Genomic DNA, 23,679 nt, shown 5'->3' with positions numbered 1-23,679 from the left:
TCCAGTTTGTTGCTCAGGAAGTGTCACAAATGACAGGTTTCTGTTAAGCCTAAGTATATGGTCAAATCAACTCAAATAAGTGTTATTTTCCTACTCCTCCAATTAGCGATAACTGGTTTGACTATATTGTAGTTTGATGTATGACTTGGCACGATGGTGTTATGTATTAAAACACTAATGTGATGGGAATTGGCGCGAAGCAAATCTGGATCCTGTGCTAAACGCTACATACTGGGAACAACCTAAACCGGGGAGGGCTGTGTCCCCCCCCTATCCTCCTCTGTGGCTCCGTGTTTAGTGGCCTGGAAGGGAGGTGGGCAGTTCCTTACTCTACCCACAACTCCTGCGGATACGAGTCACCCATCTGCAGCTTCCCCTTGCATTAAATGAATTGACAACTTCATTTTATACCATCTTTCATATAAATTGCAGGCATTTTATAGCTTCGTGATGTTTCTTTTCTTTTCAGTACAACATTTATGTGAGGTAACTGTCACTCATGAGACAATTAAAAAAAAAATCCACACTTGGAGCCCGAATTTGGGCTTCTTTTCAGGGGTATTTCTTTTCATAGGGAATTTGATTAAGAATCCTAAGATTAAGTCTCAGTCCAAAATTTGAGGGACTAATCACCATTTTAAAAAATAAGACAATAATTCTATCTATTGTTAAAAGATGGTAATACAGTTATTTCATCTTCTATGCAAAAGAGTTTTAACTTAAGACAATGGAGTTAAGTAGCTCCTTCTGCAATTTAAAATTATATGGTTAAAGTAATCTCCTGATGTAGGATGTAGAAGAAATAGATCACAGTGTATTTTCCCAAATGAACAAATTCATTTGAAAACTTCTGAAATTTAGAGACTTAACCATGGAAATTTAGAGACTTAACCATGCCTTCTGTTGGAGACTGAGATGAAACCAGGGCCCAGTTTTCTGTCTTTTGTTTATTTTGGGGGGAAGAGAAGAAGGTTTCTCGTGTGCTTGAGCCCATGGTCTCAGTGAGTTAATAAGGGTACCTGGGGCAACCGAATAAGGAACCGTGGCTGTCAACACCTTCCAGCCTCAGGGGAGACTGCCTCATTGAATACTAGACCTGTGGGTAGAGTCTCTCAGCATCACACATCTTGTTAGGGAGGGTCTATTCTTTTTCCACCTTTTTTCCTGGCAGGTGCTAGGGCGACAACGAGAAAAGAAACCATGGCTGACTTCTGAAGTGCCAGGTGCCAGGGTTTGTCTCCATATGGATCCCTTCTTCTTTCTTCCCTTCCTTTGTGCCCTGGTGCTTTCGTATGACTCTTCCCCAAAGTGTTGGATCCGGTCCCTGACTATTAGGGGAAAAACACACAGTGTGTGTGTGTGTGTGTGTGTGTGTGTGTGTGTATAAAATATACATATATAAAATATACATATTCATATGCAAAAACACATGTACACATGAGCTCAATCATAGAATTATAGTCATTTGTTGCTCTTTCAAAAATAGATGAAATCTAAAAACAAGATGAAGAGAAATAAAATAAAATTCAGTGAGATCTAAAAGGATATTTCTGGCTCCCATTTAATATAGCTGAAGTCAAATGTGCTGTGTAAGAACACATCTTAAGTCCTACGCATTCTTACTGACACCTACTAGATGTAAATGAAGCCTATTTTAAGTGATCTTGATGGTGTCAAAGAAAATTGACTTACTGAGAAATCAACAGCAATTCACTTATTTAACTTACAAAAAGGGAGTTACATTGGTTTATCTTAAACATCTCAATTCATATTATGTAACTAATTGTAAGTAGTTTGAGGTGTTTTTAATCTTAAGGATGCTTAAAAAACTAGCCCCTGTAAAAGCTAAATCTATATTTATAAATGTATATTAAATAATAAAGAGATATGACCCAGATTGTGTCCTATGGGTGAAAATAAGTCAGAAATAATTGTTTTGATGAGGGTAATTCTGAGCAGACAGCAGATGATTGCCATCAGCTCAAATTTCCTACAAACAATGGAAAGACTTGGGCTCATATTTATCTGCCTTATTTTACAGATTTCTCACTATATATATTTCTAGAAGAGGCTATATATATCCAGCGTACTGAGAACAAATGCTGTCAGGCATTAAGTCAATTTTTAAGTTGGAAATACACGTACTAGTTTCTAATTTCTGTTGAATTCAGTAATCTTGTTTTGAAAAGCTCATGTCCGATCTGCATTGTCATTTTTGCTCCAATATCCACTCTGTAGACTTCGGAGGGAAAAAATGTGTTTAACTTGCTACCCAATATTTTCTGATTTTTTTTCCTACTCTTATTCATATGGGAGAAAGGGAGTAACAACTTGCAAAGCAGTGTATGTTTTAAATGTTTTAGCAAAAAGTAATTTTACCTAAAACATGTCCATTATTCAAAATGGATGATGCTAACTGTAAGATAGCGTATTTTTCTCTTTGCTGTTTTTGCACTCTTAATAATTGCACTTTTTAAGTTTGAAGAGCCATTTTGGTATACAGTTTGTATTGAAGATGCTATGGAACATAAAGTTGTGTTGCATGCAGTTTAAACTAACTTATCTGACAATGGATTTTATCAGAGTACTGAATTGTATCAATTTGTTTGTGTTCAATATCAACTTTGATAATTGTGTACCTTAAGATATTGAAGGAGAATATAGATACTTTACAAGATGTTGTTAATGTTTATTTATTTTTGTTGGGAACTGGAAAAAAAACACAAATGAAAAATAAAAATGCATTAACTATCGTACATAAAAGTTTCACTGATAAATGAAGTTTCTCTTTTTTCTTTTTTTTTCCATAATAAGTAAAAGCAGTGACAGAACTACGATGTGTTTAGATATAAAGACTTAGAAAGATAGAAAGATCATAGTCTTAGTTTGGGAAAGCCTCATATAAATTTATTATACTTCTGACCCACCATCATGAAGAATTTCTTTGAAATGAAAGGAGCTGCATTCGTTATAAAATTTTAGTTATTATTTGTTAAAAGAGTATTTTCAAGGAGTATTCAAAAAGAGTATTTCTAAAAAGAATTGATATCTACTGAGCAGTAATTTATGAGAGGACACATCAGCCAGAGTGTGTCTCATGATTCCCTCAGCATCGGCTGACCAAGAGGCTTGGCTTCCCTGGGGCTTCACAAGCAAGAAATATTGGTCCCTCTGAACCTCAGTCACAGTGATGGCATCCTTGGTACATACTCCAACAATGTGCAGAGTGCTCTGTCCACTCCGTGGATCGTTTCATCAGCCTATGCAGAGGGCAAGGAGGCCTAACTACAACCATTTGTTAGGGAGGGAAAGGCATTTGCCCAGAGTCCCGATGGTAGTAAAACATGGAGCTGGCATGAGAAGTAAGGTCTACTGATTCCCCAGTTCTGGCCACGTCAGGCCGCAGAGACTTCCTGTGAGTTAAGTCTCAGATGCAGTTTAGAATTTTCTGAGGAGAAACACAAGTTCTTGTAAAATGAAATCTTGGGATCTCACAGAACCCTCAGACTGACTCTGTTCAAAGTCTGAGAACCCAGAGGGTTAAGGAAAAGGGCTCTCTGAAACACTGTTTTCACTTGGCTTCGAGGACATGACCCTCACCTGGTTTTTCACCTGCTGCTCAGTCTCATGCGGGATCTTCCTGAGTATCTCCTGTCCCCTATCGCTGGCATGCCCCCAGATCTCCATCTTGGGAATTTTTTTCTGTATATAGCCACTCCCTATTTTATTTCACAAAGTCCTGTGCCTGTAATTATCATCTATATACTGATTCCTCCCAGCCTAGATATTTCCTCTGAGTCCTAGACTTCTTTTTTTTAAATTTTTAAATCCAATTTAGTTGACATATAGTGTTTTATTAGTTTCAGGGGCAGAATTCAGTGATTCATCAGTTGCATAGAACACCCAGTGCTCGTTACTTCAAGTGCCTCCCTTAATGCCCATCACCCAGTTACCCCATCCCCCACCCACCTCCCCTCCAGCAACCCTTAGTTTTTTCTCCATAGTCAAGAGTCTCTTATGGTTTGCCTCCCTCTCTATTTTTATCTTATTTTATTTTTCCTTCTCTCCCTCTATGTTCATCTGTTTTGTTTCTTAAATTCCACATATGAGGGAAATCATATGGTATTTGTGTGCTCTGACTGACTTATTTCACTTAGCTTAATACCCTTTGGTTCCATCCGTGTCATTGCAAAGGGCAAGATTTCATTTTTTTTGATGGCTGAGTAATATTCCAGTGTGTGTGTGTGTGTGTGTGTGTGTGTGTGTGTGTACCACTTCTTTATGCAGTCATCTGTTGATGGACATCTGGGCTCTTTCCATATTTGGCTCCTGTAGTTCTAGACTTCCTTATCCCACTACCTATGTAACATTTCCACTGGATATCCACTAGACATGCAAAAGGAACATGTTCAGTAATTGATATTCCCCTAACATATTGTTCCTTCTAAAACGTTGCTATCTTAGTTCAGTTTAATTTCATCCTTCCTGTACCTTAGGTTGAAAACCTGGTATGATCCTCTAGAGGTGCCAAATGACTCACTTTCAAGAGATTTCAGAGAGGATTACTCTCAACTTTTTACAACAATGTCAAAATTGTTCATTTTGAAGAAATTATGCAGAAAGAAGAAAATTCCAGGAAACGAAAGTTAGAATATCACAATTTTCTAAAGAAGAAAATTATAGGCCCTTAATTTGACTTTGATCAATTCTAGAACATATTTCTTCCCAAATGGTCACAAGACATTATAAAACATAAGTGCTGTTCATTAGGTTCTAACATGGATTTATTAAAAAAGAGACATAAAACATGGGTCTCTTTCCAATATCCCATCTGGTCACCAGCTAGTGCTAACTACTCATCATAGGAAACCAAACACAGATAGCCCATTCAATTTCTCTGAATTTCAGAGATATATTTGGGAAAAGCCTTCCAAATATTTCCTATGAGCCTGAAGTGCAAAGTACCTATTAAGAAAATTCTTAATCTCAGGAAACAAACTGAGGGTTGCTGGAGTGGTGGGGGGTGGGAGGGATGGGGCGGCTGGGTGATGGACCCTGGGGAGGGTATGTGCTATGGTGAGCGCTGTGAATTCTGTAAGACTGATGACTCACAGACCTGTACCCCTGAAACAAATAACACATTATATGTTAAAAAAAAAAAAGAAGAAGAAGAAGAAGATAGCAGGAAGGGAGGAATGAAGAGGGGGAAAACCGGAGGGGGAGACAAACCATGAGAGACTATGGACTCTGAGAAACAAACTGAGGGTTCTGGGGGGGTGGGGGATGGGTTAGCCTGGTGATGGGTATTAAAGAGGGCACGTCGTGCATGGAGCACTGGGTGTTATACGCAAACAGTGAATCGTGGAACACTACTTCAAAAACTAATGATGTAATGTATGGTGATTAATATAACATAATAAAAAAAGTCATAAAAAAATAAGCACAGCTTAGGCTCATTTAATGCAGGTACTGTGAGTGGACCGTTACATGCTAAACAGATGGAGGCCGTGTGACCACATTATAGAAAACACTGGGGATGCAGAAAATAAACAACAACAAAAAAATACAGTTAGTGGAGGGATGCCCTTCCAGTCCCTCTATCAGGAGGGAGTAATGCTTTTCTATTTCTCCTTCTGGGGATGGCAGGATTGATACCAAGGAAATACATGTCATGTTCCTTGCCCTCGGCTTGCTATCAAGAGTAATTCACACTCTGAAAAAAAAAATCAGTACTTTTTGAATTATTCAACCAATATCTATTGAAAAGCATTTTTGTATCTAGTAATATACAAGGGCTTGTGGAGTTTTTGAAAAAAAAAGCATGAAATATACTGTAGTTAAAAAAGAACTTGAAGTTATGAATACGTTTAAAGAACAAGGCAAGGCTTTAGCAGTTGGGGTTCTTTGACTTTTATGAAACAGAAAATGATTCGGGCCTAACCAAGAAAAAATATGTAGGAAAGATATGGGTGGTTTGATAGAATTAAAGTAAAAGCCAAAGAACCAAGAAAGTTCCCGTTATTTTGTTAGCAGTGTGCTGCTTCTGGAAAGTGTGAACTCCAGCCATTTTTACTTCTTGGGTGCCTGTGGTCTAGAGAGATACATGTGATGGCTTAGCCAGGATCATGGACTCACCCCTCGACCAGGAGGGCAATTCATTTCATTTGAGAAGCCACCAAGTTTTTAATCTAATGGGAAATTTTTTCCCGCAAAGGAAAACCAGTGTGCTATTACCAGAGACAGATTAAATGAATTCTGAGGAAACACAAACAGCATCATATCAAACAATTTAGAGAAAAGGTGGCATCAACTGGGAAGCTTTTCCTGAGGGGGTGGATTTGGAAAATTGACAGGACTTTGCTAGCAAAGGAAGGAGTGTAAGACATGTCAAATGGAAAAATAATTAGCAAGAACACTAGGAAAATCATAGCATATCTAAGGTATGTCAGGGAGACTATCCTGATAGTAGTACAGGATCTCTATTTTGGAATAGCTAAGAATTTAATTTGAAGGATCTTCAAAGCCATACTGAGAAGATAAACTTTACATTAGTGGGTAATAGGGAATCATTTAAGCTCTTGGTCAGGGGAGAGACACCATGAAATTGTTGTGGTAAGCAGAATAATACCCCTTAGCCCCTGAAAAAGTCCATGTCCTCATCCCCAGAACTTGTGAATATATTATCTTGCATGGCCAAAGGAACAGTGCAATGTGATGAAGGTCAGAGACTCTGAGATGAGGGAGATGATACTAGATTAGCCCATTGGGCTCAGTCTAATCACCTGAATCCGAAAAATAGGGAACTCTTCCCATCTGTGGTTAGAAAGCTATGATCCAAGAAGGACTTCACCCATAGTTGTTGGCTTTGAAAACAAAGCAAGGGGGCCACAAGCCAAGAAATGCAGGTGACCTACAGAAATTTGAAAGGGCAAGGATATGGATGTTCCCCCAGAGCCTCCAGAAAAGAATGTAGCACTGCCAACACCTTGATATTTACCTGGTGCCAACAACTTGATATTTACCTGGTGCCAACACCTTGATGTTAGCTGGGTGAGGCTGGGTGAGACTTCTGATCTACGGGACTATAAGACAATAAATTCTGTTGTTTCAAACTGCTAAATTTGTGGTCATTTGTGACAGCAGTAATAGAAGTCTAATACAATTTTGGGAAGATTGAAACGAGATTATTTGAGAAGACTGATTGAGAGAAAGGCTGGGAGTGGAAAGACCAACTAATGGAGTGTTGGAATGACCTACCTAGATGTACACTGAGGAAAGCTTAGAGTAAGATTATGTCTGGGAGAAGAGAGAGCAGGAGGCAAATTTTAGACACATCACAGAAGGAGAATGAAAAGTGCCTAGTGATGCACATGACAAATGGGAGAAAACAAAGTCAGAATCCAGTTTGGGATAAAAGAAATTAATCTACTTGAAATATGTTGAATCTAAGATAGCAGCAGGGTATAGATATATAAATAGCATATTGGAGGTACTTGGCAGCACCTCAAAATTATATGTACCGTTTTACAGTTTACAGAACACTTTCACTTTTATTAACTCTTTCTTTCAATGCACTGTCTAAGATGGAAGGTAGAGATTGGTAATTATTACCTACAAGAGAATATAATCTCCAGAAAGGTGGTGGTTTGCTCTGAGTCACAAAGCAAGTAAAGTCACAGGAAGAACCCCCTGTCAGGTCTTCCGAGTCTCAAGCCAAATTTTCTTTCTTTCTTTCTTTCTTTTTTTTTTTTAAAGATTTTATTTATTTATTTGACAGAGAGGGACACAGCGAGAGAGGGAACACAAGCAGGGGGAGTCGGAGAGGGAGAAGCTTGTTTCCTGCTGAGCAGGGAGCCCGATGCGGGGCTAGATCCCAGGACCCTGGGACCATGACCTGAGCCGAAGCCAGACGCTTAACAACCGAGCCACCCAGGTGTCCCATCAGGCCAAATTTTCATCCACTTAGAGCTGCCTCCCCAGTGTGGAGCTTGGCCATATGGTCTGAGCTAAAGATGTGATTGTGGGAACTCCCATCACAGAAACTATGGCTGAAGCCTGAGAAACATTTCAAGTTAAACACTTCAAAGGAGTGAGGGTAGAGGAAAAATGCCAAGGAAACCAGTGATCGACTCCGAAGAATTGTCTTCACCCAAGAAACTGGTAAAAGAAAAGGAGCTAGTGAGGGCAAAAGAAATGGTTAAATATTTTCATTCTTTCATTTATTCAACAATTACTTCCTGAAGGCTTAGTCTATGTTTTACTATTCTAAATCATGAGAATAAGTGAAGAACAGACAGATATTGCCTAGAATTTGTATTTCTAATGGGAAAAGCAAGAAAATAAATAAATATTAATAACAATAATAGTAGTAAACACATATAGGGCTTACTCTTTGCTATTAAGCCTCTAAAATGTAATGACATTAAGTCCTGATAACAACCCTATGAGGTATGCAACTAGTTTTGTAAGACTCACTTCTCACATGAAACTGAGGCACAGAGTAACTTGTACAAGGTCTCATGGGTAATTTCAGCATAAGGTAGTGATACACAATATACTCTGGTCTCAGGGCTGCTGTAGCTAGAGTGGTCAGGGAGGCATCTCTGTGGTCATGTATGAGCATAGACGTGGAGAGATGAGGCGAATGAACTCAGCCATATGAACGTGTGGAGCCAAAGTATTTTTGACCTGGACAGGAAGTACAAGGACTTTAGTGTTCAAGAGACAGTAAGATCAATGCGGCTGGAGCATGCTCCATGGACAGTGGCAGGAGAAGTCAGAGAGGTAGGCAAAGATAGAAAATTTAGAGGGACTAGGCTTTGCGTTCTGTTAACAATGCAATAAGCCATTGGAGGGTAAGGGGTGGGGTGGTGATATCATTTGTATTTCTAAAAGACCAGTTGATCGGCTCTGTGGAAGATAGACTAAAGAGAGGCAAGACCAATCTGGAAGGTAAGGTAGAGGGTAATTCTAATTACCCACTTCAATTACAACATGGCTAGGACAAAGATGGTAGTAGCAGCGGTGATGAGAAGAGCTTGACCTTGGGCTGTTTTTAGAACTTAATATTAACAGGACTTGCTGATGGCAACTAAGAGAACACAATGACATGAAAGTCAGGAGACAAAAAAGCCAAAACCTACAGCAATAGTCAACACTGTCTAGTACAAAAGAAACCTAGAAAAAACCTGAGAAGGAGGGAAAATGCCGCTGGTTTTGACTTCTGAATGTCGAGAGGGGTGAAAGTGTTTTCAGTGGATGGTGAAGATGGAGGTCAGATTGCACTAGATTAAAGGAGATGGTGGTGGCTGCTGGTAGAAAAAAACTTGTCTAGAATCTTGGCTGTGAAAAAGAATGGAAATGATAAATGCTCAACTGTTCAATGATCATATGGTTTTTTTGATTTACTAGACCTTATGCTTTTCTCTGTGGCCTTTTTTGTGTTCATTAAAATCAGTAGTAAAAGAAAATTGAGATCATAGAGAAAGTTAAGATTACTGGTTAAAATGAAAGTCGGGAATCACTGATGGATTTCCTTTCTTCCTGTCATCTCTGGCACTCATACCACAGATAACTGAGAGTTGGCTCTCATCCCAAATTCCAGGAAAGGGACCAATGCATGTGAGGCATGTGCTTACATAAGATGAAGTCGAGATTACAGTGGGAGAATCTGGTTGTGGGAACATAAAAAAGCCCCTTATCACTGGGTAGGGCCTCTTTATAAAACATGGGTTGGGCTATGGAGCAGAAGGTTGGGCTGAAGAACATGCACAGGGGATATATTGAGAATTTATTCCTCCCCCAATACGCATGATAGCTCCTGATCTGTTGGTAGTGTCACATAGTTGAAGAATCATGAGTAGGAGGTTTTAGATGAATGGCTACAAGTCATAGTTGACTTCTCAGAGGTACCAATTTGCTCTCCTTCTTGTAACAAGAAGGGAACTGGGAAACCTAAGGAGGGCTTGTAGTTGAAATAAAATGCCACCTTACGACATTGTTTCTGCCTTCTTAATCTGTGCTTCAGAGTCTCTGACAGACCATAGCCTCCATTGTACTATTCCATAGATTGGGACCCAATCTCCAGTAGCTTATATATTTAATATATATTTGTTTTCTGGCCACTTGTCATTCTGTGGTACTTAGTAGAAGGGTTCAACATGTGTTACTAATAGAGGAATGTAAATAGTGATTTCTTCTTAGGACCAAACTAGATTGTAAAACAGCCCCAAACCAAGACTATAACAGACACAGTGTCCACTTTTTTAGGCGCACGCACACACACACACAGGCACATACACAAAATATGGATAGTTTTTATAGCAATATGCAGATAAAACTACAAACAAATACATCCGGAGTTGAAAGACAAAGAAAAAAATTTTAAAGATCACAGAAATATTTTCTGATTCCAGGCCTATACTATCTGAAATGTAGGGCCTACAGAACATGGAAGGAACTAATTTTGGAAATCAAATCACAAGAGAAATAAGTGAATTTGGACTTTCACAAGGACTTTGAAAGTCCTTGATATTGAGAAAATGCAAATTTAGCATATAAGAGTGTGCCTTTTTCACAGATCATAATAAACCATATTGCATTTTCTTTTTTTTAAAGATTTTATTTATTTATTTGAGAGAGAGCATGGGGGGAGGGGCAGAGAGAGAAGCAGGACCCCCCTCCCTGCGGAGCAGGAAGTCTGACGCCGGGGGGGGGGGGGGGGGGGGGGGGGGCTCAATCCCAGGACCCTAGTTTTGCAATCTTTTATGTGTATGGGATTGTGGGTATATTTGTATGTACATCTACATGCAGAAATGGAGTCATTCTGGGTGTACCATTTTGCATCTTGTTTTTACCACTTAATGGCACTTTTACATGTCATTAATATTCAATAGCATTTTAATGACTGGGAATAATCTTAAAACAAAGCTGTATCATTAGATGTGTAATTTTTTTCCAATTTTCCAAAATTGTATACAAATTTTGATGAATATCCAGTGACAAAGCCATTGTGCCTCTCCATGATTATCTCTTTAGAATGAATACCCAGAAGGGAAATTATTGGAATAAAGTTAAGGATTTATAAAATTTTCCTTTAAGGGCAAAAGAGGGCTTCATCATAATATTTCTGGACATTATCTGGTGAACCTCTGGTCTACAGGATGAGCTCATAGTAGAGGTTAGATTTGCATAGATCTCTGGAGTATGAACTGGTTACACTAAAACAATGAGTGTGTATCTGTATCTGTGAGTAAATAAATAGGCATTTCCACACACACACACACACAAAATTTCCTTTAATACAACCCTCAGCAATTATTTTTTAATTTCAGATGATAAAATAAAAGAAATTTTTTAATGCCAATAAAAGACTTTGGCAAGTGGTTCAGTCATGAGTTAACCCATGAGCTTTTCATCCCCCTTCTGCCATCATTCCTTCTCTCTGAACAATAGGAGAAAAGTTCCGGATAGCGTGCAGCTCTGCCTTTAATTATTTCAGTATTTATTTCCTAAGAATAAGGGTATTCTCTTGCATAACCACAGTCAAGTTATCAAAATCAGGAAACTTAATATTGATGTACTATTATCTGGTATCCCTGCCATATTCAAATTTCATCAATTGTCCTACTAATGTCTCCTATGGTTTTTTTTCTTTCTCTTTTTAGTTTTTTGGTCCAGAATTTAATACAGGCTCACACATTGCATTTCATTGTCAAGTCTCTTTAATTTACTTCAACCTGGAACATTTCCTCAGCTTCTTGATCTTGACATTTGTAAAGATTATAGTATAGCTATTTTCTAAAATGTCCTTCATTTTAGATTTCTCTGCTGTTTGTTCGTGTTTAAATCCAGGTTGTGTATCTTTGGAAAGAATATGCTGGAGGTAGTAGTGTGTTTCTTGTAGTACATTAGGAACCACATGATATTAATTTATTTCAATGTTCATGATGCTAACTTTGATCATTTAGTTAAGGTACTATCTATCTATTAGATTTTTTCACTGTAGTTGCTATTTTTCCCTTTATAATTAATAACTAGTTTGTGGGGAGATATTTTTGGACTATGTTAATATACTGTTTCTCATCAAAATCTCACCCACTAGTTTTGGCATCCACTGATGATTTTTCTATTCCATCATTTCTTCTACACTTATTATTTAGCATTCCATAGTAAAGAAGAACTTTGCCTAAAGCTTTGTTTATTTATTTTTAATCAGTATGAACTTAGGAGTCTTTGTTCTATCACTGTTTTTATAAATTAAACAGAAGTGGCCTCTCATGCCAATTCAGTAAAGGGACAAGGGGGCACGCTCATGATCTAGACTAACTGAGATCCAGTCAAGGCTCTGGTACCTTGGGCATCTTACTTAACCTGTGAGCTTGGCCGTGTTACCAAACCTCTCTGCCTCCATTTCTTCATCTTTACGGTAACCCCACCTCATGAAGTTACTATAAGGATTAATGGAATTAATCCATATGAAATGCTAAGCATAATACCTGGCAGATACTGAATGCCCCATAAGTGACATCTGTTATTCCTGTTTCAAAAAAGAATATTTCATCATCACTGGGGGTTATTTGGAAGTAACTTCAAATTTAAATAATTTCTTCAAACCACATCTACTTACTCCTAAATTACATCTGGTGTGAATAGTTTTTTCTCATCCATATAACTAAACCAGCTGTGCTTCTGTACTTTGGGTTCCTGGGAGATTTTCAGCCTGGCTTTCTTCAGAAATCCTCCCGGGCAGGAGAAAGCAGAGAAACGCATAGCTTTCCCAGGTCATCCGGGGCGGGTAGAAGGTGGCATCACGGGAACCTGGTAGATGAAGCATTTCCTTTTAGTGAGACACTGGGTCTCCTTGGAATCCCCACGGTTGCAGAAGAACATATTGACGTCTTTCTGAGATGCACTGTCATCAAGTGCAAGTAGAAGAGACTCCGTGCCACCTCCGAGGGGTTGTTTTCCGCTTTTAGAGGTTGGGGTTGAGGAACGGGGAAGAGGAAGTGCAGGTTTATGCAACCTTCTAGGAAACCCCACAAAAACAAGAGCTGGAGGGATTAAACATCAGGAATGGGAGCAAAGAGTTACTGATAAGTGATTTGTTGAAACGCCATTTTAAATAGCACCAACTTAGGTACCACATAAAGTTTCAATTAATGGCGAATACCCTTGTTAGGACATATGTTTGTAGTGTCCTCTTGAAAATCGGTTTTGCACAGCAAGCTTAAGCTGCTAATTACACTTTGAGGAATCCCTTCTGGAGAGATAATCTCAAATTCATGTAAAGAATCTGAACACGATGCCCCTCATAATATTATTTATGATTGCAAATAGTTGGGAACATTCTATACAATGAATCCATAAAATGGAAATGATGTTTATGAAAATACTCTACTGCCATTGGGAGATGCTCACAATTTAATATTAAGCAAGAGAAAAAAGATATAAAACTGTGTTAGTGGGTTCTCTGGGAAGCACAGACTTGGGGGCAGGATAATGTCTGTGAAAGACAAAGGAGAGGATCTAGGGGAGCTGAGGAGAGACTGCAGATGGCAGTGCAGGTCTGGTACCTCTCCTGAGAGGGAGGAAGGACTGGGTGAGAGGAGACTCAGCCTGTGGTTCCACACTGAGAAAGTCTCTGCCAGGCCAACAAGGGGCTCTGGCCCCAAGACTGCTGGTGGACCAGGCCCTCATTGAGCCAAAAGGGCAGGCCCTCACACCCATTGCTGTGCTCGGCCATGGCCAGCCCTGCCTGTGGAGAGTGTCCCTCTCCAACACCGTGGCAGATGTCAGAGTCTTCTGTTTGTCTGCTGGCTGCATGCCTTGCAGTGGATCAAGATGCTCTTTCTTGAAGCTGCATGCCTTGCAGTGGATCAAGATGCTCTTTCTTGAAGGGAGATCAGCTTGGTTATCTCCACGCTACTGTAAAAACTATTCAGTGTCATCCCATTATTGAGAAAGAGAGAGAGAGGAAATAAGTAAAAATCAGGTTGCTATTGATTATCTCTGGACTGTGGGAAGATGAATTTTGTAAAAAGTCATTTACATATTTTACAAATTTCTACAATAGGCATATATTACTATTATCCTAAGAAAATGGATTCAAGAAAGAACTCACATGGAAATTAGTGTGAAAGGGATAAAATATCCCTGTGCCACAGAGACTCCCAGCTACCTTTGCTACTCTAAGAGCGGTGTAGAATCCTTCCATGAATTAGCAAAGAAATCCTAGTTTTCATTAAATGTTTCCCTGTGAACTCATGAGAACTTTCAGCACTATTTAAAAAAAAATATTAAGTCAACATTTATTACAATCCAATGGCAAGTCCTTTTTCTGTTCTACCTCTCCCAGTAAGGGAAAGAACAACACCCTATAACCTTTATAATCTCACACTTGCCTACAAAATCACTTTGGAAAGGTTGACTGTGTGGTCAGAGTCTAGACAGGGAGCAGGCGGATGTGGGGTCTTGGACTGGTGAAGCAGGCAGACGAGTTAGGACCTTATGACCATAGTAAAGATTCCATACTGTCCCGAGGGCAACAATGTACCACCAACAGTGTCCTCCCTCACCCAGCACTTTTTTTTTTTTATGTTATGTTAGTCACCATACAATACATCATTAGTTTTTGATGTGGTGATCCACGATTCATTGTTTTCATATAACACTCAGTGCTCCATGCAGTACGTGCCCTCCTTAATACCCATCACCGGGCTAACCCATCCCCCCACCCCCCTCCCCTCTAGAACCCTCAGTTTGTTTCTCGGAGTCCATAGTCTCTCATGGTTCATCTCCCCCTCCGATTTCCCCCCCTTCGTTTTTCCCTTCCTTCTCCTAATGTCCTTCATACTATTCCTTATGTTCCACAAATAAGTGAAACCATATGATAATTGACTTTCTCTACCTGACTTATTTCACTTAGCATAACCTCCTCCAGTCCCATCCATGTTGATGGAAAAGTTGGGTATTCATCCTTTCTGATGGCTGAGTAATATTCCATTGTATATATGGACCACATCTTCTTTATCCATTCATCTGTTGAAGGGCATCTTGGCTCTTTCCACAGTTTGGCTATTGTGGACATTGCTGCTATGAACATTGGGGTGCATATGGCCCTTCTTTTCAGAACATCTGTGTCTTTGGGGTAAATACCCAGGAGTGCAATTGCTGGGTCACAGGGTAGCTCCATATTTAATTTTTTGAGGCACCTCTACACGGTTTTCCAAAGTGGCTGTACCAACTCGCATTCCCACCAACAGTATAAGAGGGTTCCCCTTTCTCCACAACCTTTCTAACATTTGTTGTTTCTTGCCCTGTCAATTTTTCCATTTTAACTGGTGTAAGGTAGTATCTCAATGTGGTTTTGATTTGAATTTCCCTGATGGCTAATGATAATGAACATTTTTTCATGTCTGTTAGCCATTTGTATGTCTTCTTTAGAGAAGTGTCTGTTCATGTCCTCTGCCCATTTTTTGACTTGGTTATTTGTTTTTAGGGTGTTGAGTTTGAGAAGTTCTTTATAGATCTTTGATACCAGCCCTTTATCTCTAGCGTCATTTGCAAATATCTTCTCCCATTCTGTGGGTTGCCTCTTTGTTTTGTTGACTGTTTCCTTTGCTGTGCAGAAGCTTTTTATCTTGATGAAGTCCCAAAAGTTCATTTTTGCTTTTGTTTCACTAGCTTCTGGAGATGTATCTTGAAAGAAGTTGCTGTGGCCGATGTCAAAGAGGTTATTACCTATGTTCTCCTCTAGGATTTTGATGGATTCCTGTCTCACATTGAGGTTTCTCATCCATTTTGAGTTTACCTTTGTGTATGGTGTTAGAGAATGGCCAAGTTCCATTCTTCTGCATGTGGCTGTCCAATTTTCCCAGCACCATTTATTGAAGAGACTGTCTTTTTTCCATTGCGTATTTTTTCCTGCTTTGTCGAAGATTCTTCAACCATAGAGTTGAGGGTCCGTAGCTGGGCTCTCTAGTCTGTTCCATTGGTCTATATGTCTGTTTTTGTGCCAGGACCATGCAGTCTTGGTGATCACTGCTTTGTAATATAGCTTGAAATCGGACAACGTGATGCCCCCAGCTTTTTCATTTTCCAACATTTCCTTGGCGATTCAGAGTCTTTTCTGATTCCATACAAATTTTAGGATTGTTTGTTCCAGCACTTTGAAAAATGTCCTTGGAATTTTGATTGGGATGGCATTGAAGGTATAGATTGCTCTGGGTAGCATAGACATTTTAACAATGTTTTTTCTTCTGATCCAATCGCCTGCTGCTCAAAAGCTACAATGACTTTGATTGTTAATCTTTTTATTTTCTTCTTTGGCTCCCAGACTTGCTCCAGATGAAGAGGTTTAGGTTGTCTGTTCAGACAATTAGCAAGATTCTAATTTGTGCCCAGCTCTAGAAAAGAAAAATTCATTTAAGGAGAAGAAAGAAAGTGGGATATCAATGGACAATGAAGCTTTTCAAACTTTCAGATAGTAGAATATATGACACATACTTTTTTAAATCCCTTGATCCAAGTATGTTTGACTTTACATTTGAGGTTTGTATTTGAGTCTAGTCTTTCAGATTTTCTTTTTTTCCTATGCCTGTACTTTTTTTCAATGCCTGTAACTCACTTAGCTGACAAGTAGTTTAATTGGCATGGGATCATCCGAGTATCTGAGTACAAACGAATAGTCTAAAATATAGATGTAGATTTTTTTTTCAAATTACATATTCACATCTATAAAATTAATATGAAAAATTTTAAAAACATATATTTTAGTCATTGCAAATAATTTTTGTTTTCTACCCTTTAAAATCAGTATAATTCTCTCTCTTTATTTCTAGGATTGTGGTGAGAATTACAGGGATGACATGTCCAAGGGATATCTAGTACATGTGTGTGACCTTCCCTTCTACCTAAGCAAAGACTGTTCTCAGGAGAAGCTAGGGCTGACCAGGAGGAGCTGACCCATTACATCCAGCTTTCATTTTCCTCAGTCTACAATATTTGAGGCTATAATCAGAGGATAAGCAAGGAAGTTGAACAAAAGCCCCAATGAATACGACAGTATCTTGGATGCCATTTCTCAACAAAATTGCCTCCTCCAAAGAAGATCTTAGTAGTCACAACTCCACAATAACTTGTTGGATTTTGTCCAGGTGGAGCTGACCTGGAAAAAAAAAGAACGATAAAAATTCTAGCAAAATAAACTGTCCTAAGCTATCATTCGTGTGACTCATTTGAACGGAAATGTGAAATTATCTGAAGGCATAAGAAAAATTTTATGTTAAGTGATCTGAATTAAATGAGTGAAATGCCAAGGGATGAGTCAATTCTTTTCTCCAAAAGCACTAGAATTTCTGCTGACATCATTTAGAATCATCTTCCCATAATTATTCCACCTTTCCTTTACCTTGCATTTAGTCCTCAGTTCTACCTTTATATCACACAAATTTTCTCAAGATTGTAAAGCTGGCATACTATTATTTACATTTTAAAATTAAAGATGGTAATTTTGCCTTTGATGGATGGTATCTGAGTTTTTCAATAAACAGTCAATTTTGCAACTTTCTTTTTATAAACACATGATATGATGTATCAGAAGGATCCACCTATACAATAGTTCTGAGAAACTGATAATCCAAGAAATCCCTAAACTGTATCATGCATTACATAATAGGAGTATTTACAAACAAGTGATAGCTGAAATACACAATGTTTTGTTTTATCCATGTAAGATATGCAAAGGGTAAATAAATTTCCTTTCCAGATGGTGGTTTGTATAGGTAGTGACATCTGTGTTGAAATGATCACACACGCTTGCACGCTATTCATGCCCAGACTTCTTCCATCAAAGAGGGATGACTAAGAGTGACCATGCCAGCTCATAGGGCCAAGAATTCCAGGATAGTCTTCTTGCTTGCCCAGGCCCAACCTGTCAAAGGTTCAGGGATAGAAATCCTTTCTGACTGTTCTCATAACCACTTACAACTGGAAAAAATTAGTTAAGCAGAGTAGTCTCTTAAACTGGATATTTCTTAGTTCTTACAGATGACCAGCAACAATAACTAATGACAAAAACCATATTTTCTCCACAATTAGAGATAATTTCTTGCTATTCCTTAACTCTGTACATATCAACCCTGGGTGCACATTACTATCAAATTTAAGACCTGAAACCATAACAATCCTAGAGAAGAACACAGGCAGTAACTTCTTTGACATTGGCCATAGCAACTTCTTTCTAGATATGTCTCCTGAAGCAAGGGAAACAAAAGCAAAAGTAAACCATTGGGACTGCATCAAAATAAAGTGAAGGAAACAATCAACAAAACTAAAAGGCAACCTACCAAATGGGAGAAGATATTTGCAAATGACATATCTGATATGATATATCCAAAATATATAAAGAACTTATCAAACAACACCCCCAAAACAAATAATCCAATTAAAATATGGGCAGAAGACATGAATAGATATTTTCTATATCTACATAGACATATAGATGGCCAACAGACAAATGAAACGATGCTCAATATCACTCATCAGGGAAATACAAATCAAAACCACAATGAGGTATCACCTCACACCTGTCCCAGTGGCTAAAATCAACAAGACAAGAAACAATAGATGATGACAAAGATGTGGAGTAAGGGGAACCCTCTTGCACTATTGGTGGGAATGCAGACTGGAACAGCCAATGTGGCAGATAGTATGGAGGTTCCTCAGAAAGTTAAAAATAGAGCTACCCTATGACCCAGCAATTGCACTAGTAAATATTTACCCAAAGATACAGATGTAGTGATCCAAAGGGGGACATGCACCCCAGTGTTTATAACAGCATTATCTACAATAGCCAAATTATGAAACAGCTCAAGTATCCATCAACTGATGAACGAATAAAGAAGAAGTGGTGTACACACACACACACACACACACACACACACACAGAGGAATATTAGTCACAAAAAGAAGGAAATCTTGTCATTTGCAAGGACATGGATAGAGCTAGAGAACATTACGTTAAGTAAAATAAGTCAGTCCGAAAAAGACAAATACCATATGATTTCACTCCTATGTGGAATTTAAGGAACAAAACAAATGAGCAAAGGGGGAAAAAAGAGTGAAAGAGAGAGGTAAACCAAGAAACAGACTCTTAACTATGGAGAACAAACTGATGGTACCAGAGGGGAGGTGGGCCGGGGGAATGGGTGAAATAGGTGATGGGATGAAGGAGTGCACTTCCGGTGATGGGCACTGGGTGGTGTATGAAAGTACTGAATCACTACATTGTACACCTGAAACTAATATTACACTGTATGTTAACTAATTCGAATTTAAATAAAAACTTTAAAAAAAGCAAGATTAGAAAATATGTCTATGCTTAGGTCCTACTCCAAACAAATTAATCAACATTTCTTGGGGTGAGATTTGGTTTTTACAAGCTCCTTGGGATGCTTACCGATGAGGGTCAAAGGTCTCAACCAATGGGATCACTTGGTGAACTTTATAAAGTAGGGATGCTTGAATCCCACCCCCAGGCGATTTAGTTTTAATTGGTCTGGGGTGCAGCCTGAACACTGGGAATTTTAAGAACTCGAAGGTGATACTAATGTGCAGCTAGGTCAAGATGGTGATTTTGTAAATTGCCTACCTCTTCTATTTAGAGCACTGTAGAAATCTAGGAGGAAGAAGCCACTTTCAGTCATGGCTCCAACATTGGATCTCTTCAGAGACAACGAAGTCATTTACAACTATAACAACTCTTCACATTTATTTAGCATGCAATACATTTCAGAGTGTTTTCCAGGGTTTTAGATTATATTAAATTGGTATGGACATATTTTGAAAACAATTAAAATATACAAAGCCAATACATCTCAATATTGCCTATCATTATTATCATTTATTTTAACCCTTACTTAGTTCCTCTAACAAACTAGAAATTCCTTAAGGTTAACTTTTGTATCTTATTTATCTTTGTGTTCTACACAACTGCTCAATGAATGTTTTTACTCGGTAACTGTTCAATAAATTTCTCTTGAATAAATGATTGGATAATCCCGTTTGCTTCGATGAATATCATTGAGTATTTCTGTGCCTGTCTCTCTCCAAGCCTTCTATATATATGAACCCTGTGCCCACAGCTCCTGTTTTCATGGAGCTTACATTCCACGGAATGAATAAGAGATGAAGATGTTAACTTCCAGGACTACTCCAATGTCTTGTGTCACTACTGACATGCCACAACAGAACTCCAGACTGGGACAAGCCAAGAAACTCAAGAGACACGTGCCTTTTCCTTTGCTAACAGGAAGTCAAAAATCAGACTGTCTTGGATCATTACAGCTTCCTCATATAGGGGACCTAAAAAGCACAACTAAAGGAATGCTTAGCAATGCTTAGAACAGAAACCCAAAATCCTAACGGGTGATAGAAATGCCTCCTGTTGCCAGGTAATCTATGTTTTAGTTTCCCCATTGGAAGGACTGCGCCTGAGGCTTCCATTTGAACTGGTGATTTACACCTGTGATGTTTGAAACCAATATATTGCTAAGAAGTCTTGGCCTGAGAAAATGTTTAACATACAATTAAAATAAAATTAAATGTGTGTATGTGTAATGATCTCCCATGGACAACACTGAGGAGAACAAGGGTGGCTTTTCCCTAGGTTACGTGAAATTGAAGAAGTGAGTAAGAAGAGCCTCAAAATGCCTGCTGTTGATATAAATTCTTCCTCTTCCCAAACGGCTCCAGTGTCAGAGGCTAGTTTATTATCCTCTTAAGCAAAGATGAAATCCCATACTCCCCTTCAAGGGCAATGAGTGATCATCATCAGAGAGGTCATTGGGGCTATAACATAATCTGAAGACAGGAGATTTGTGAATCAGACTCACCGGCCCTTCTCATTTCAAAGGTGCCCTGGGCAAAGAGGAGGAGAAATGAAGGAAAACCATAAATGCCCTTACTTTACTCAGAGTTCCGTCTTAATTCACTGGCGCCTCGACTTCAGGGTGCTGCGTGAGGCTCTGCCCAAAATAAATTTGTCTGCATCTGTGAAAATTTTGCTTAGGACTTTAGAATTTGAGCTCATTGGATTTTGTGATCAAATGTCTTTTAAGAGAACTGGCAGGTTGAATGGGGCAATGGCTGCGATCCTGTTCAAAAATTCTGTGTGCTTAGGGGCACCTGGGTGGCTCAGTCGGTTGAGGACCCAACTCGATTTTGGCTCAGGTCATGATCTCAAGGTCCTGAGATCGAGCCCCAGGTTGGCCCTGCACTCAACATGGAGTTTAAGACTTAATATTAATTAATTAATTAAGAATCTCTCTCTCCCTCTGCCCACCCTTCCCCTGCTTATGCGAGTGCTCTCTCTCTCTCTCTCGCTCTCAAATAAATAAATAAATAAAATCTTTAAAAACAACAAATCCCCAAAATCCTTGTGCTTAAATTGGGGCCAAGAAAATATTCAATGCAAACAACTGATTAAAGAGTTACCATTATCCTGGGGTGTGAGGTGTGTAGGTGGGGTGGGGAGAAGAGCTATTTTGAGTTTTGAGTCCAAATATAAAAGTGATATACACAGATGGAAAAACATTCATCTACTTTCAAGTTCAACTTCCAACTACAATTATTTATCACAATAATTCTAAGTATTTTAAAAAGTACCTTGAAAAATGCACAAATAGTGGAAATCATCTGAAGGTCAGAATCTCAGAGTCTGATCTAAAATTAGGGTTTTCTTTGTTAATACACCTTGTTATGTTTCTACAAATGTGAATCTCAAGTTTATGTTTTCAAAGACAGTAGATGTGTCCCAGCCCTTATTATTCTTTTGAAATGAGGTAATAAAAAGAGCTAATAATTACTAGGGAAGGAAAAAAACTCACTGCATATCCAAGCAGTTGACCCATATTAGGTATCACTTTTACTTTTCTTTCCTAAGGCAGAACAACAGTATAATGATCCAGTAACTTTTTTTTAAAGATTGGAAACTTAACAGGATATGATCATTTTGGCATGAAGCTTGTGTAGAAAAGACTTTGTTACTACCAAGTAATTAAGCAAGATAAAAATATCAATTGATATTTTATATGAAGGCCAGGGAAATTTCTTTGAATGCACATTTCTATGTTGCAAATATTAATATTTGTAGGAAGAAATATAGGTACTTCAGTTTTCTGTTACCTAGCATTCTATTAACCAGAATTGTCTATTAATTTGCACTTTTGAGCACGGATAGTAATTATTCATTATTACAACACTGGGATATTGAAATATTGTGAAGAATTACTTAAAGACCAAACATATTTTATGCTCTAATACTTGAAAACAAATGATGTTTATGTAAATCATGTTTGATAGATCTTAATTAACCATAACATTATTTCCTAGGGTTGCCAGATACCAAAATTTTGTAAATAACATTTGAAGGATTTTTCCTTAATTTAGTAGAAAAAGATTCATCAGTGAGGCCAAATCGAAAGCTGAGTTATATTGAAGAAAAATTATTAATGCATCATTAGTCTCATACTTCAAGCGACAATGAATTTGAACTCACTGATTTCACTTCTCCATCAGTTTCCAGTTATTGGATGGTTTCTGATTAAAGTTGGTTCTTCTTGACTTGTCTGTCACTTTTGCCATTTGGAGAATAATATTTTAGGCCCCCATTATTGAATTTGAACACAGATATGCAATGATGGCAGTGATTAAGAACTGTAAGAGATATGAAATCTCAATCACTAAAAAACATTAAAATGGCACTTTGCACAGCACAGTCCTTGGACCACTTGCATCAAGAAACTATCTAAGATGTTTGCTGCACATGTGACTTCTTGGACCCCACTCTAAATTTAATAAATCAAAATCTTGACCCAGGAATGGGCATATTTATTAAGTGCCTCAGTTGACTCTTATTCCTGCTGAAGACTGAAAATATCTCAAAAAAATGACTTCTTTTCCAAACTTAAAACCAAAATGTTGTAAAACCGGGGAGTAATTGAACTTTTGATGAACTTTTGGCGAACTCTAAGCTCTGGTAAGACTGTCTCTGATTGAGTATAGCAATAACATGCCCTATTGTCAACAAAAATCATCCTGGAAGGCAAGGATTTGGTCAGAGGCAAGGAAAAGCTTTATTGCCTTGCAGTTTGCAAACTGAGGAGATACAGCATTTGCTTATAAACAAAAAGTATGCTCTGAAGGGGGAAAGATTGGGCTCCAGGTTAAATAGGCAAAACTCACCAGTTTTGTGCCCTTCCCATAATTTGGTCAGACTCAAGTTCCAAACTCTAAGTTTCAGGAGTGGAGTAGGAAGGAGGATACAGTTCACTACTTGTGGTGGCAGTTTCAGGAGGAGAGCTGTTCGAGGGTATGACAGATGTGTTGCAGGTGTCTTTTTGCCAGTTTTGCTGAATTTTGGGCAAGCTTGTCATCTTAGGCTGTGCGGCTGATTTTATTCCTCATAATCATTCAGCCTCATTAAAATTTTCGTTTCTCTCCTTTGACATGAGGGCACCCATCTTGTCTGTCAGTTATTACTCTCTCATTATTGGGTCTTTGGTTCTCACTATGAAGCCTTGAGGAAGATTTTCCAACTTACAGGACGATGATAATGATGGTGGTGCTGGTGGGTTGGGGTGGTGAGGAGGAGAAGGATGGTGGTAGTGGTGGTGATGA

The sequence above is a fragment of the Eumetopias jubatus genome, unplaced genomic scaffold, assembly GCF_037043125.1.
Source record: "Eumetopias jubatus isolate StellerSeaLion01/CBP00866 unplaced genomic scaffold, mEumJub1_p1.0 scaffold_2, whole genome shotgun sequence".
Classification (NCBI taxonomy): Eukaryota; Metazoa; Chordata; class Mammalia; order Carnivora; family Otariidae; genus Eumetopias; species Eumetopias jubatus.
This window is presented reverse-complemented; position numbering follows the sequence as displayed.